Below are 14,302 nucleotides of genomic sequence, written 5' to 3'. Positions count from 1 at the left end.
CGACAGATGACAGATGAGAGTTGACAGGCGACAGATGACAGATGACAGATGACAGATGACAGATGACAGATGACAGATGACAGATGACAGATGACACATGACAGATGAAAGATGACAGATGACAGATGACAGATGACAGATGACAGATGACAAATGACAGATGACAGATGACCGATGACAGTTGACAGACGACAGATGACAGATGAGAGTTGACAGGCGACAGATGACAGATGACAGATGACAGATGACAGATGACAGTTGACAGACGACAGATGACAAATGAGAGTTGACAGGCGACAGATGACAGATGACAGATGACAAATGACAGATGACAGATGACAGATGACAGATGACAGATGACAGATGACAGATGACAGATGACAGATGACAGATGACAGATGACAGATGACAGATGACAGATGACAGATGACAGATGACAGATGACAGATGACAGATGACAGGTGACAGATGACAGATGACAGATGACAGATGACAGATGACAGATGACAGATGACAGATGACAGATGACAGATGACAGATGACAGATGACAGATGACAGATGACAGATGACAGATGACAGATGACAGATGACAGATGACAGATGACAGATGACAGATGACAGATGACAGATGACAGATGACAGATGACAGATGACAGATGACAGATGACAGATGACAGATGACAGATGACAGTTGACAGACGACAGATGACAAATGAGAGTTGACAGGCGACAGATGACAGATGACAGATGACAGATGACAGATGACAGATGACAGATGACAGATGACAGATGACAGATGACAGATGACAAATGACAGATGACAGATGACAGATGACAGATGACAGATGACAGATGACAGATGACAGATGACAGGTGACAGATGACAGATGACAGATGACAGATGACAGATGACAGATGACAGATGACAGATGACAGATGACAGACGACAGATGACAGATGACAGATGATAGATGACAGATGCCAGATGACAGATGACAGATGACAGATGACAGATGACAGATGACAGATGACAGATGACAGATGACAGATGACGGATGACAGATGACAGATGACGCATGACAGATGACAGATGACAGATGACAGATGACAGATGACAGATGACAGATGACAGATGACAGATGACAGATGACAGATGACAGATGACAGATGACAGATGACAGATGACAGATGACAGATGACAGATGACAGATGACAGATGACAGATGACAGATGACAGATGACAGATGACAGATGACAGATGACAGATGACAGATGACAGATGACAGATGACAGATGACAGTTGACAGATGACACATAACAGATGACAGATGACACATGACACAGATGACGGATCACGGATGACGGATGACAGATGACAGATGACAGATGACAGATGACAGATCACAGATGACAGATGAGCGATGAGAGATGAGAGATGAGAGATGACAGATGACAAAGGACAAATGACAAATGGCAGATGACAGATGACAGATGACAGATGACAGATGACAGATGACAGATGACAGATGACAGATGACAGATGACAGATGACAAATGACAGATGAGCGATGAGAGATGAGAGATGAGAGATGACAGATGACAAATGACGGATGACGGATGACGGATGACAGATGACAGATGACAGATGACAGATGACAGATGACAGATAACAGATGACAGCTGACAGACGACATATGACAGATAACAGATGACAGATGACAAATGACAGATGACAGATGACAGTTGGCAGACGACAGATGACAGATGACAGATGACAGATGACAGATGACAGATGAGAGATGACAGATGACACATGACAGATGACAGTTTACAGATGACAGGTGATAGGTGACGGATGACAGATGACAGATGACAGATGACAGATGACAGATGACAGATGACAGATGACAGATGACAGATGACAGATGACAGATGACAGATGACAGATGACAGATGACAGATGACAGATGACAGATGACAGATGACAGATGACAGATGACAGTTGACAGATGACAGATGACAGATGACAGATGACAGATGACAGATGACAGATGACAGATGACAGATGACAGATGACAGATGACAGATGACAGATGACAAATGACAGATGAGAGATGACAGATGACGGATGACTGATGACAGATTACAGATGACAGATGACAGATGGCAGATGACAGATAACAGATGACAGATGACAGATGTCAAATGACAGATGACAGATGACAGATGATAAATGATAGATGACAGATGACAGATAACAGTTGACAGACGACAGATGACAGATGACAGATGACAGATGACAAATGCAAATGACAGATGACAGATGACAGATGACAGATGAGAGATGACAGATGACAGATGACAGATGACAGATGACAGATGACAGATGACAGATGACAGATGAGAGATGACAGATGACCGATGACAGATAACACATGACATATGACAAGTGACAGATGACAGATGACAGATGACAGATGACAGATGACAGATGACAGATGACAGATGACAGATGACAGATGACAGATGACAGATGACAGATGACAGATGACTGATGACAAATGGCAAATGACAGATGACAGATGACAGATGACAGATGACAGATGACAGATGACAGATGACAGATGACACATGACAGATGAAAGATGACAGATGACAGATGACAGATGACAGATGACAGATGACAGATGACAGATGACAGATGACAGATGAAAAATGACAGATGGCAGATGACAGATGGCAGATGACAGATGACAGATGACAGATGACAGATGACAGATGACAGATGACAGATGACAGAATACAGATGACAGATGACAGATGACAGATGACAGATGAGAGAATACAGATGACAGATGACAGATGACGGATGACAGATGATAGATGACAAATGACAGGTGACAGATGACAGTTGACAGAATACAGATGACAGATGACTGATGACAAATGAGACATGGCAGATGACAGATGACAGATGACAGATGACAGATGACAGATGACAGATGACAGATGACAGATGACAGATGACAGATGATACATGACAGATGAAAGATGACAGTTGACAGAATACAGATGACAGAAGACAGATGACTGATGACAAATGGCAAATGACAGATGACAGATGACAGATGACAGATGACAGATGACAGATGACAGATGACAGATGACAGATGACAGATGACACATGACAGATGAAAGATGACAGATGACAGATGACAGATGACAGATGACAGATGACAGATGACAGATGACAGATGACAAATTAGACATGGCAGATGACAGATGACAGATGACAGATGACAGATGACAGAATACAGATGACAGATGACAGATGACGGATGACAGATGATAGATGACAAATGACAGGTGACAGATGACAGATGACACATGACTGATGAAAGATGACAGATGGCAGATGACAGATGACAGATGACAGATGAAAGATGACAAATGACAGATGAGAGATGACAAATGACAAATAACAGATGACAGACGATAGATGAAAGATGACAGATGACAGATGACAGATGACAGATGACAGATGACAGATGACAGATGACAGATGACAGGTGACAGATGACAGATGACAGATGACAGATGACAGATGACAGGTGACAGATGACAGATGACAGATGACAGATGACAGGTGACAGATGACAGATGACAGATGAGAGTTGACAGGCGACAGATGACAGATGACAGATGACAGTTGACAGACGACAGATGACAGATGAGAGTTGACAGGCGACAGATGACAGATGACAGATGACAGATGACAGATGACAGATGACAGATGACAGAAGACACATGACAGATGAAAGATGACAGATGACAGATGACAGATGACAGATGACAGATGACAGATGACAGATGACAGATGACAGATGACAGATGAAAGATGACAAATGACAGATGAGAGATGACAAATGACAGATAACAGATGACAGATGACAGATGACAGATGACAGACGACAGATGACAGATGACAGATGATAGATGACAGATGCCAGATGACAGATGACAGATGACAGATGACAGATGACGGATGACAGATGACAGATGACGCATGACAGATGACAGATGACAGATGACAGATGACAGATGACAGATGACAGATGACAAATGAGAGTTGACAGGCGACAGATGACAGATGACAGATGACAGATGACAGATGACAGATGACAGATGACAGATGACAGATGACAGATGACAGATGACAGGTGACAGATGACAGATGACAGATGACAGATGACAGATGACAGATGACAGATGAGAGTTGACAGGCGACAGATGACAGATGACAGATGACAGTTGACAGACGACAGATGACAGATGAGAGTTGACAGGCGACAGATGACAGATGACAGATGACAGATGACAGATGACAGATGACAGATGACAGATGACAGATGACACATGACAGATGAAAGATGACAGATGACAGATGACAGATGACAGATGACAGATGACAAATGACAGATGACAGATGACCGATGACAGTTGACAGACGACAGATGACAGATGAGAGTTGACAGGCGACAGATGACAGATGACAGATGACAGATGACAGTTGACAGACGACAGATGACAAATGAGAGTTGACAGGCGACAGATGACAGATGACAGATGACAAATGACAGATGACAGATGACAGATGACAGATGACAGATGACAGATGACAGATGACAGATGACAGATGACAGATGACAGATGACAGATGACAGATGACAGATGACAGATGACAGATGACAGATGACAGATGACAGATGACAGGTGACAGATGACAGATGACAGATGACAGATGACAGATGACAGATGACAGATGACAGATGACAGATGACAGATGACAGATGACAGATGACAGATGACAGATGACAGATGACAGATGACAGATGACAGATGACAGATGACAGATGACAGATGACAGATGACAGATGACAGATGACAGATGACAGATGACAGATGACAGATGACAGTTGACAGACGACAGATGACAAATGAGAGTTGACAGGCGACAGATGACAGATGACAGATGACAGATGACAGATGACAGATGACAGATGACAGATGACAGATGACAGATGACAGATGACAAATGACAGATGACAGATGACAGATGACAGATGACAGATGACAGATGACAGATGACAGGTGACAGATGACAGATGACAGATGACAGATGACAGATGACAGATGACAGATGACAGATGACAGATGACAGACGACAGATGACAGATGACAGATGATAGATGACAGATGCCAGATGACAGATGACAGATGACAGATGACAGATGACAGATGACAGATGACAGATGACAGATGACAGATGACAGATGACGGATGACAGATGACAGATGACGCATGACAGATGACAGATGACAGATGACAGATGACAGATGACAGATGACAGATGACAGATGACAGATGACAGATGACAGATGACAGATGACAGATGACAGATGACAGATGACAGATGACAGATGACAGATGACAGATGACAGATGACAGATGACAGATGACAGATGACAGATGACAGATGACAGATGACAGATGACAGATGACAGATGACAGTTGACAGATGACACATAACAGATGACAGATGACACATGACACAGATGACGGATCACGGATGACGGATGACAGATGACAGATGACAGATGACAGATGACAGATCACAGATGACAGATGAGCGATGAGAGATGAGAGATGAGAGATGACAGATGACAAAGGACAAATGACAAATGGCAGATGACAGATGACAGATGACAGATGACAGATGACAGATGACAGATGACAGATGACAGATGACAGATGACAGATGACAGATGACAAATGACAGATGAGCGATGAGAGATGAGAGATGAGAGATGACAGATGACAAATGACGGATGACGGATGACGGATGACAGATGACAGATGACAGATGACAGATGACAGATGACAGATAACAGATGACAGCTGACAGACGACATATGACAGATAACAGATGACAGATGACAAATGACAGATGACAGATGACAGTTGGCAGACGACAGATGACAGATGACAGATGACAGATGACAGATGACAGATGAGAGATGACAGATGACACATGACAGATGACAGTTTACAGATGACAGGTGATAGGTGACGGATGACAGATGACAGATGACAGATGACAGATGACAGATGACAGATGACAGATGACAGATGACAGATGACAGATGACAGATGACAGATGACAGATGACAGATGACAGATGACAGATGACAGATGACAGATGACAGATGACAGATGACAGTTGACAGATGACAGATGACAGATGACAGATGACAGATGACAGATGACAGATGACAGATGACAGATGACAGATGACAGATGACAGATGACAGATGACAAATGACAGATGAGAGATGACAGATGACGGATGACTGATGACAGATTACAGATGACAGATGACAGATGGCAGATGACAGATAACAGATGACAGATGACAGATGTCAAATGACAGATGACAGATGACAGATGATAAATGATAGATGACAGATGACAGATAACAGTTGACAGACGACAGATGACAGATGACAGATGACAGATGACAAATGCAAATGACAGATGACAGATGACAGATGACAGATGAGAGATGACAGATGACAGATGACAGATGACAGATGACAGATGACAGATGACAGATGACAGATGAGAGATGACAGATGACCGATGACAGATAACACATGACATATGACAAGTGACAGATGACAGATGACAGATGACAGATGACAGATGACAGATGACAGATGACAGATGACAGATGACAGATGACAGATGACAGATGACAGATGACAGATGACTGATGACAAATGGCAAATGACAGATGACAGATGACAGATGACAGATGACAGATGACAGATGACAGATGACAGATGACACATGACAGATGAAAGATGACAGATGACAGATGACAGATGACAGATGACAGATGACAGATGACAGATGACAGATGACAGATGAAAAATGACAGATGGCAGATGACAGATGGCAGATGACAGATGACAGATGACAGATGACAGATGACAGATGACAGATGACAGATGACAGAATACAGATGACAGATGACAGATGACAGATGACAGATGAGAGAATACAGATGACAGATGACAGATGACGGATGACAGATGATAGATGACAAATGACAGGTGACAGATGACAGTTGACAGAATACAGATGACAGATGACTGATGACAAATGAGACATGGCAGATGACAGATGACAGATGACAGATGACAGATGACAGATGACAGATGACAGATGACAGATGACAGATGACAGATGATACATGACAGATGAAAGATGACAGTTGACAGAATACAGATGACAGAAGACAGATGACTGATGACAAATGGCAAATGACAGATGACAGATGACAGATGACAGATGACAGATGACAGATGACAGATGACAGATGACAGATGACAGATGACACATGACAGATGAAAGATGACAGATGACAGATGACAGATGACAGATGACAGATGACAGATGATAGATGACAGATGACAAATTAGACATGGCAGATGACAGATGACAGATGACAGATGACAGATGACAGAATACAGATGACAGATGACAGATGACGGATGACAGATGATAGATGACAAATGACAGGTGACAGATGACAGATGACACATGACTGATGAAAGATGACAGATGGCAGATGACAGATGACAGATGACAAATGAGACATGACAGATGACAGATGACAGATGACAAATGACAAATGACAAATGACAAATGACAAATGACAGATGACAGTTGACAGACGACAGACGACAGATGACAGGTGACAGATGACAGATGACAGATGACAAAGGACAAATGACAAATGACAGATGACAGATGACAGATGACAGATGACAGATGACAGATGACAGATGACAGATGACAAATGACAGATGAGAGATGAGAGATGAGAGATGAGAGATGACAGATGACAAATGACGGATGACGGATGACGGATGACAGATGACAGATGACAGATGACAGATGACAGATGACAGATGACAGATAACAGATGACAGCTGACAGACGACATATGACAGATAACAGATGACAGATGACAAATGACAGATGACAGATGACAGTTGGCAGACGACAGATGACAGATGACAGATGACAGATGACAGATGAGAGATGACAGATGACACATGACAGATGACAGTTTACAGATGACAGGTGATAGGTGACGGATGACAGATGACAGATGACAGATGACAGATGACAGATGACAGATGACAGATGACAGATGACAGATGACAGATGACAGATGACAGATGACAGATGACAGATGACAGATGACAGATGACAGATGACAGATGACAGATGACACATGACAGATAACAGACGACAAATGACAGTTGACAGATGACAGACAACAGACGACAAATGACAGTTGACAGATGACAGACAACAGATGACAGATGACAAATGACAGATGACAGATGACAGTTGGCAGACGACAGATGACAGATGACAGATGAGAGATGACAGATGACACATGACAGATGACAGTTTACAGATGACAGGTGATAGGTGACGGATGACAGATGACAGATGACAGATGACAGATGACAGATGACAGATGACAGATGACAGATGACAGATGACAGATGACAGATGACAGATGCCAGATGCCAGATGACAGATGACAGATGACAGATGACAGATGACAGATGACAGATGACAGATGACAGATGACAGATGACAGATGACAGATGACAGATGCCAGATGACAGATGACAGATGACAGATGACAGACGACATATGACAGATAACAGATGACAGATGAAAAATGACAGATGACAGATGACAGTTGGCAGACGACAGATGACAGATGACAGATGAGAGATGACAGATGACACATGACAGATGACAGTTTACAGATGACAGGTGATAGGTGACGGATGACAGATGACAGATGACAGATGACAGATGACAGATGACAGATGACAGATGACAGATGACAGATGACAGATGACAGATGACAGATGACAGATGACAGATGACACATGACAGATGAAAGATGACAGATGACAGATGACAGACGACAGATGACAGATGACAGATGACAGATGACAGATGACAGATGACAGATGACAGATGAAAAATGACAGATGGCAGATGACAGATGGCAGATGACAGATGACAGATGACAGATGACAGATGACAGATGACAGAATACAGATGACAGATGACAGATGACAGATGACAGATGAGAGAATACAGATGACAGATGACAGATGACGGATGACAGATGATAGATGACAAATGACAGGTGACAGATGACAGTTGACAGAATACAGATGACAGATGACTGATGACAAATGAGACATGGCAGATGACAGATGACAGATGACAGATGACAGATGACAGATGACAGATGACAGATGACAGATGACAGATGACAGATGACACATGACAGATGAAAGATGACAGTTGACAGAATACAGATGACAGAAGACAGATGACTGATGACAAATGGCAAATGACAGATGACAGATGACAGATGACAGATGACAGATGACAGATGACAGATGACAGATGACAGATGACAGATGACAAATTAGACATGGCAGATGACAGATGACAGATGACAGATGACAGAATACAGATGACAGATGACAGATGACGGATGACAGATGATAGATGACAAATGACAGGTGACAGATGACAGATGACAGATGACAGATGACACATGACAGATGAAAGATGACAGATGACAGATGACAGATGACAGATGACAAATGAGACATGACAGATGACAGATGACAGATGACAGATGACAGATGACAGATGACAAATGACAGTTGAGAGATGACAAATGACAGATAACAGATGACAGACGACAGATGACAGATGACAGATGACCGATGACAGTTGACAGACGACAGATGACAGATGAGAGTTGACAGGCGACAGATGACAGATGACAGATGACAGTTGACAGACGACAGATGACAGATGAGAGTTGACAGGCGACAGATGACAGATGACAGATGACAGATGACAGATGACAGATGACAGATGACAGATGACAGATGACAGATGACAGATGACACATGACAGATGCAAGATGACAGATGACAGATGACAGATGACAGATGACAGATGACAGATGACAGATGACAGATGACAGATGACAGATGACAGATGACAGATGACAGATGGCAGATGACAGATGACAGATGACAGATGACAGATGACAGATGACGGATGACAGACGACAGATGATATATGACAGATGACAGATGACAGATGACAGATGACAGATGACAGATGAAAGATGACAAATGACAGATGAGAGATGACAAATGACAGATAACAGATGACAGACGATAGATGAAAGATGACAGATGACAGATGACAGATGACAGATGACAGATGACAGATGACAGATGACAGGTGACAGATGACAGATGACAGATGACAGATGACAGATGACCGATGACAGATGACAGATGACAGATGACAAATGACAGACGACAGATGACAGATGACAGATGATAGATGACAGATGCCAGATGACAGATGACGGATGATAGACGACAGATGATATATGACAGATGACAGATGACATTTGACAGATGACAGATGACAGATGAAAGATGACAAATGACAGATGAGAGATGACAAATGACAGATAACAGATGACAGACGATAGATGAAAGATGACAGATGACAGATGACAGATGACAGATGACAGATGACAGATGACAGATGACAGGTGACAGATGACGGATGACAGACGACAGATGATATATGACAGATGAGAGATGACAGATGACAGATGACAGATGAAAGATGACAAATGACAGATGAGAGATGACAAATGACAGATAACAGATGACAGACGATAGATGAAAGATGACAGATGACAGATGACAGATGACAGATGACAGATGACAGATGACAGATGACAGGTGACAGATGACAGATGACAGATGACAGATGACAGATGACAGATGAAAGATGACAAATGACAGATGAGAGATGACAAATGACAGATAACAGATGACAGACGATAGATGAAAGATGACAGATGACAGATGACAGATGACAGATGACAGATGACAGATGACAGATGACAGATGACAGGTGACAGATGACAGATGACAGATGACAGATGACAGATGACAGATGACAGATGACAGATGACAGATGACAGATGACAGATGACAGACGACAGATGACAGATGACAGATGATAGATGACAGATGCCAGATGACAGATGACAGATGACAGATGACAGATGACAGATGACAGATGACAGATGACAGATGACAGATGACAGATGACAGATGACAGATGACAAATGACAAATGAGAGTTGACAGGCGACAGATGACAGACGAAAGATGACAGATGACAGATGACAGATGACAGATGACAGATGACAGATGACAGATGACAGATGACAGATGACAGATGACAGATGACAGATGACAGGTGACAGATGACAGATGACAGATGACAGATGACAGATGACAGATGACAGATGACAGATGAGAGTTGACAGGCGACAGATGACAGATGACAGATGACAGTTGACAGACGACAGATGACAGATGAGAGTTGACAGGCGACAGATGACAGATGACAGATGACAGATGACAGATGACAGATGACAGATGACAGATGACACATGACAGATGAAAGATGACAGATGACAGATGACAGATGACAGATGACAGATGACAGATGACAGATGACAGATGACCGATGACAGTTGACAGACGACAGATGACAGATGAGAGTTGACAGGCGACAGATGACAGATGACAGATGACAGATGACAGTTGACAGACGACAGATGACAAATGAGAGTTGACAGGCGACAGATGACAGATGACAGATGACAGATGACAGATGACAGATGACAGATGACAGATGACAGATGACAGATGACAGATGACAGATGACACATGACAGATGCAAGATGACAGATGACAGATGACAGATGACAGATGACAGATGACAGATGACAGATGACAGATGACAGATGACAGATGACAGATGACAGATGACAGATGGCAGATGACAGATGACAGATGACAGATGACAGATGACAGATGACGGATGACAGACGACAGATGATATATGACAGATGACAGATGACAGATGACAGATGCCAGATGACAGATGACAGATGACAGATGACAGATGACAGATGACAGATGACAGATGACAGATGACAGATGACAGATGACAGATGACACATGACAGATGCAAGATGACAGATGACAGATGACAGATGACAGATGACAGATGACAGTTGACAGACGACAGATGACAGATGAGAGTTGACAGGCGACAGATGACAGATGACAGATGACAGTTGACAGACGACAGATGACAGATGAGAGTTGACAGGCGACAGATGACAGATGACAGATGACAGATGACAGATGACAGATGACAGATGACAGATGACAGATGACAGATGACAGATGACAGATGACAGATGACAGATGCAAGATGACAGATGACAGATGCACATGACAGATGACAGATGACAGATGACAGATGACAGATGACAGATGACAGATGACAGATGACAGATGACAGATGGCAGATGACAGATGACAGATGACAGATGACAGATGACAGATGACGGATGACAGACGACAGATGATATATGACAGATGACAGATGACAGATGACAGATGACAGATGACAGATGAAAGATGACAAATGACAGATGAGAGATGACAAATGACAGATAACAGATGACAGACGATAGATGAAAGATGACAGATGACAGATGACAGATGACAGATGACAGATGACAGATGACAGATGACAGGTGACAGATGACAGATGACAGATGACAGATGACAGATGACAGATGACAGATGACAGATGACAGATGACAAATGACAGACGACAGATGACAGATGACAGATGATAGATGACAGATGCCAGATGACAGATGACGGATGATAGACGACAGATGATATATGACAGATGACAGATGACAGATGACAGATGACAGATGACAGATGAAAGATGACAAATGACAGATGAGAGATGACAAATGACAGATAACAGATGACAGACGATAGATGAAAGATGACAGATGACAGATGACAGATGACAGATGACAGATGACAGATGACAGATGACAGGTGACAGATGACGGATGACAGACGACAGATGATATATGACAGATGAGAGATGACAGATGACAGATGACAGATGAAAGATGACAAATGACAGATGAGAGATGACAAATGACAGATAACAGATGACAGACGATAGATGAAAGATGACAGATGACAGATGACAGATGACAGATGACAGATGACAGATGACAGATGACAGGTGACAGATGACAGATGACAGATGACAGATGACAGATGACAGATGAAAGATGACAAATGACAGATGAGAGATGACAAATGACAGATAACAGATGACAGACGATAGATGAAAGATGACAGATGACAGATGACAGATGACAGATGACAGATGACAGATGACAGATGACAGATGACAGGTGACAGATGACAGATGACAGATGACAGATGACAGATGACAGATGACAGATGACAGATGACAGATGACAGATGACAGATGACAGACGACAGATGACAGATGACAGATGATAGATGACAGATGCCAGATGACAGATGACAGATGACAGATGACAGATGACAGATGACAGATGACAGATGACAGATGACAGATGACAGATGACAGATGACAGATGACAAATGACAAATGAGAGTTGACAGGCGACAGATGACAGACGACAGATGACAGATGACAGATGACAGATGACAGATGACAGATGACAGATGACAGATGACAGATGACAGATGACAGATGACAGATGACAGATGACAGGTGACAGATGACAGATGACAGATGACAGATGACAGATGACAGATGACAGATGACAGATGAGAGTTGACAGGCGACAGATGACAGATGACAGATGACAGTTGACAGACGACAGATGACAGATGAGAGTTGACAGGCGACAGATGACAGATGACAGATGACAGATGACAGATGACAGATGACAGATGACAGATGACAGATGACACATGACAGATGAAAGATGACAGATGACAGATGACAGATGACAGATGACAGATGACAGATGACAGATGACCGATGACAGTTGACAGACGACAGATGACAGATGAGAGTTGACAGGCGACAGATGACAGATGACAGATGACAGATGACAGTTGACAGACGACAGATGACAAATGAGAGTTGACAGGCGACAGATGACAGATGACAGATGACAGATGACAGA

Source organism: Condylostylus longicornis, unplaced genomic scaffold, assembly GCF_029603195.1.
Source record: "Condylostylus longicornis isolate FDR11 unplaced genomic scaffold, ASM2960319v2 ptg000073l, whole genome shotgun sequence".
NCBI lineage: Eukaryota > Metazoa > Arthropoda > Insecta > Diptera > Dolichopodidae > Condylostylus > Condylostylus longicornis.
The sequence above is the reverse complement of the archived record's forward strand: the minus strand, read 5'-3'. Positions refer to the sequence as shown.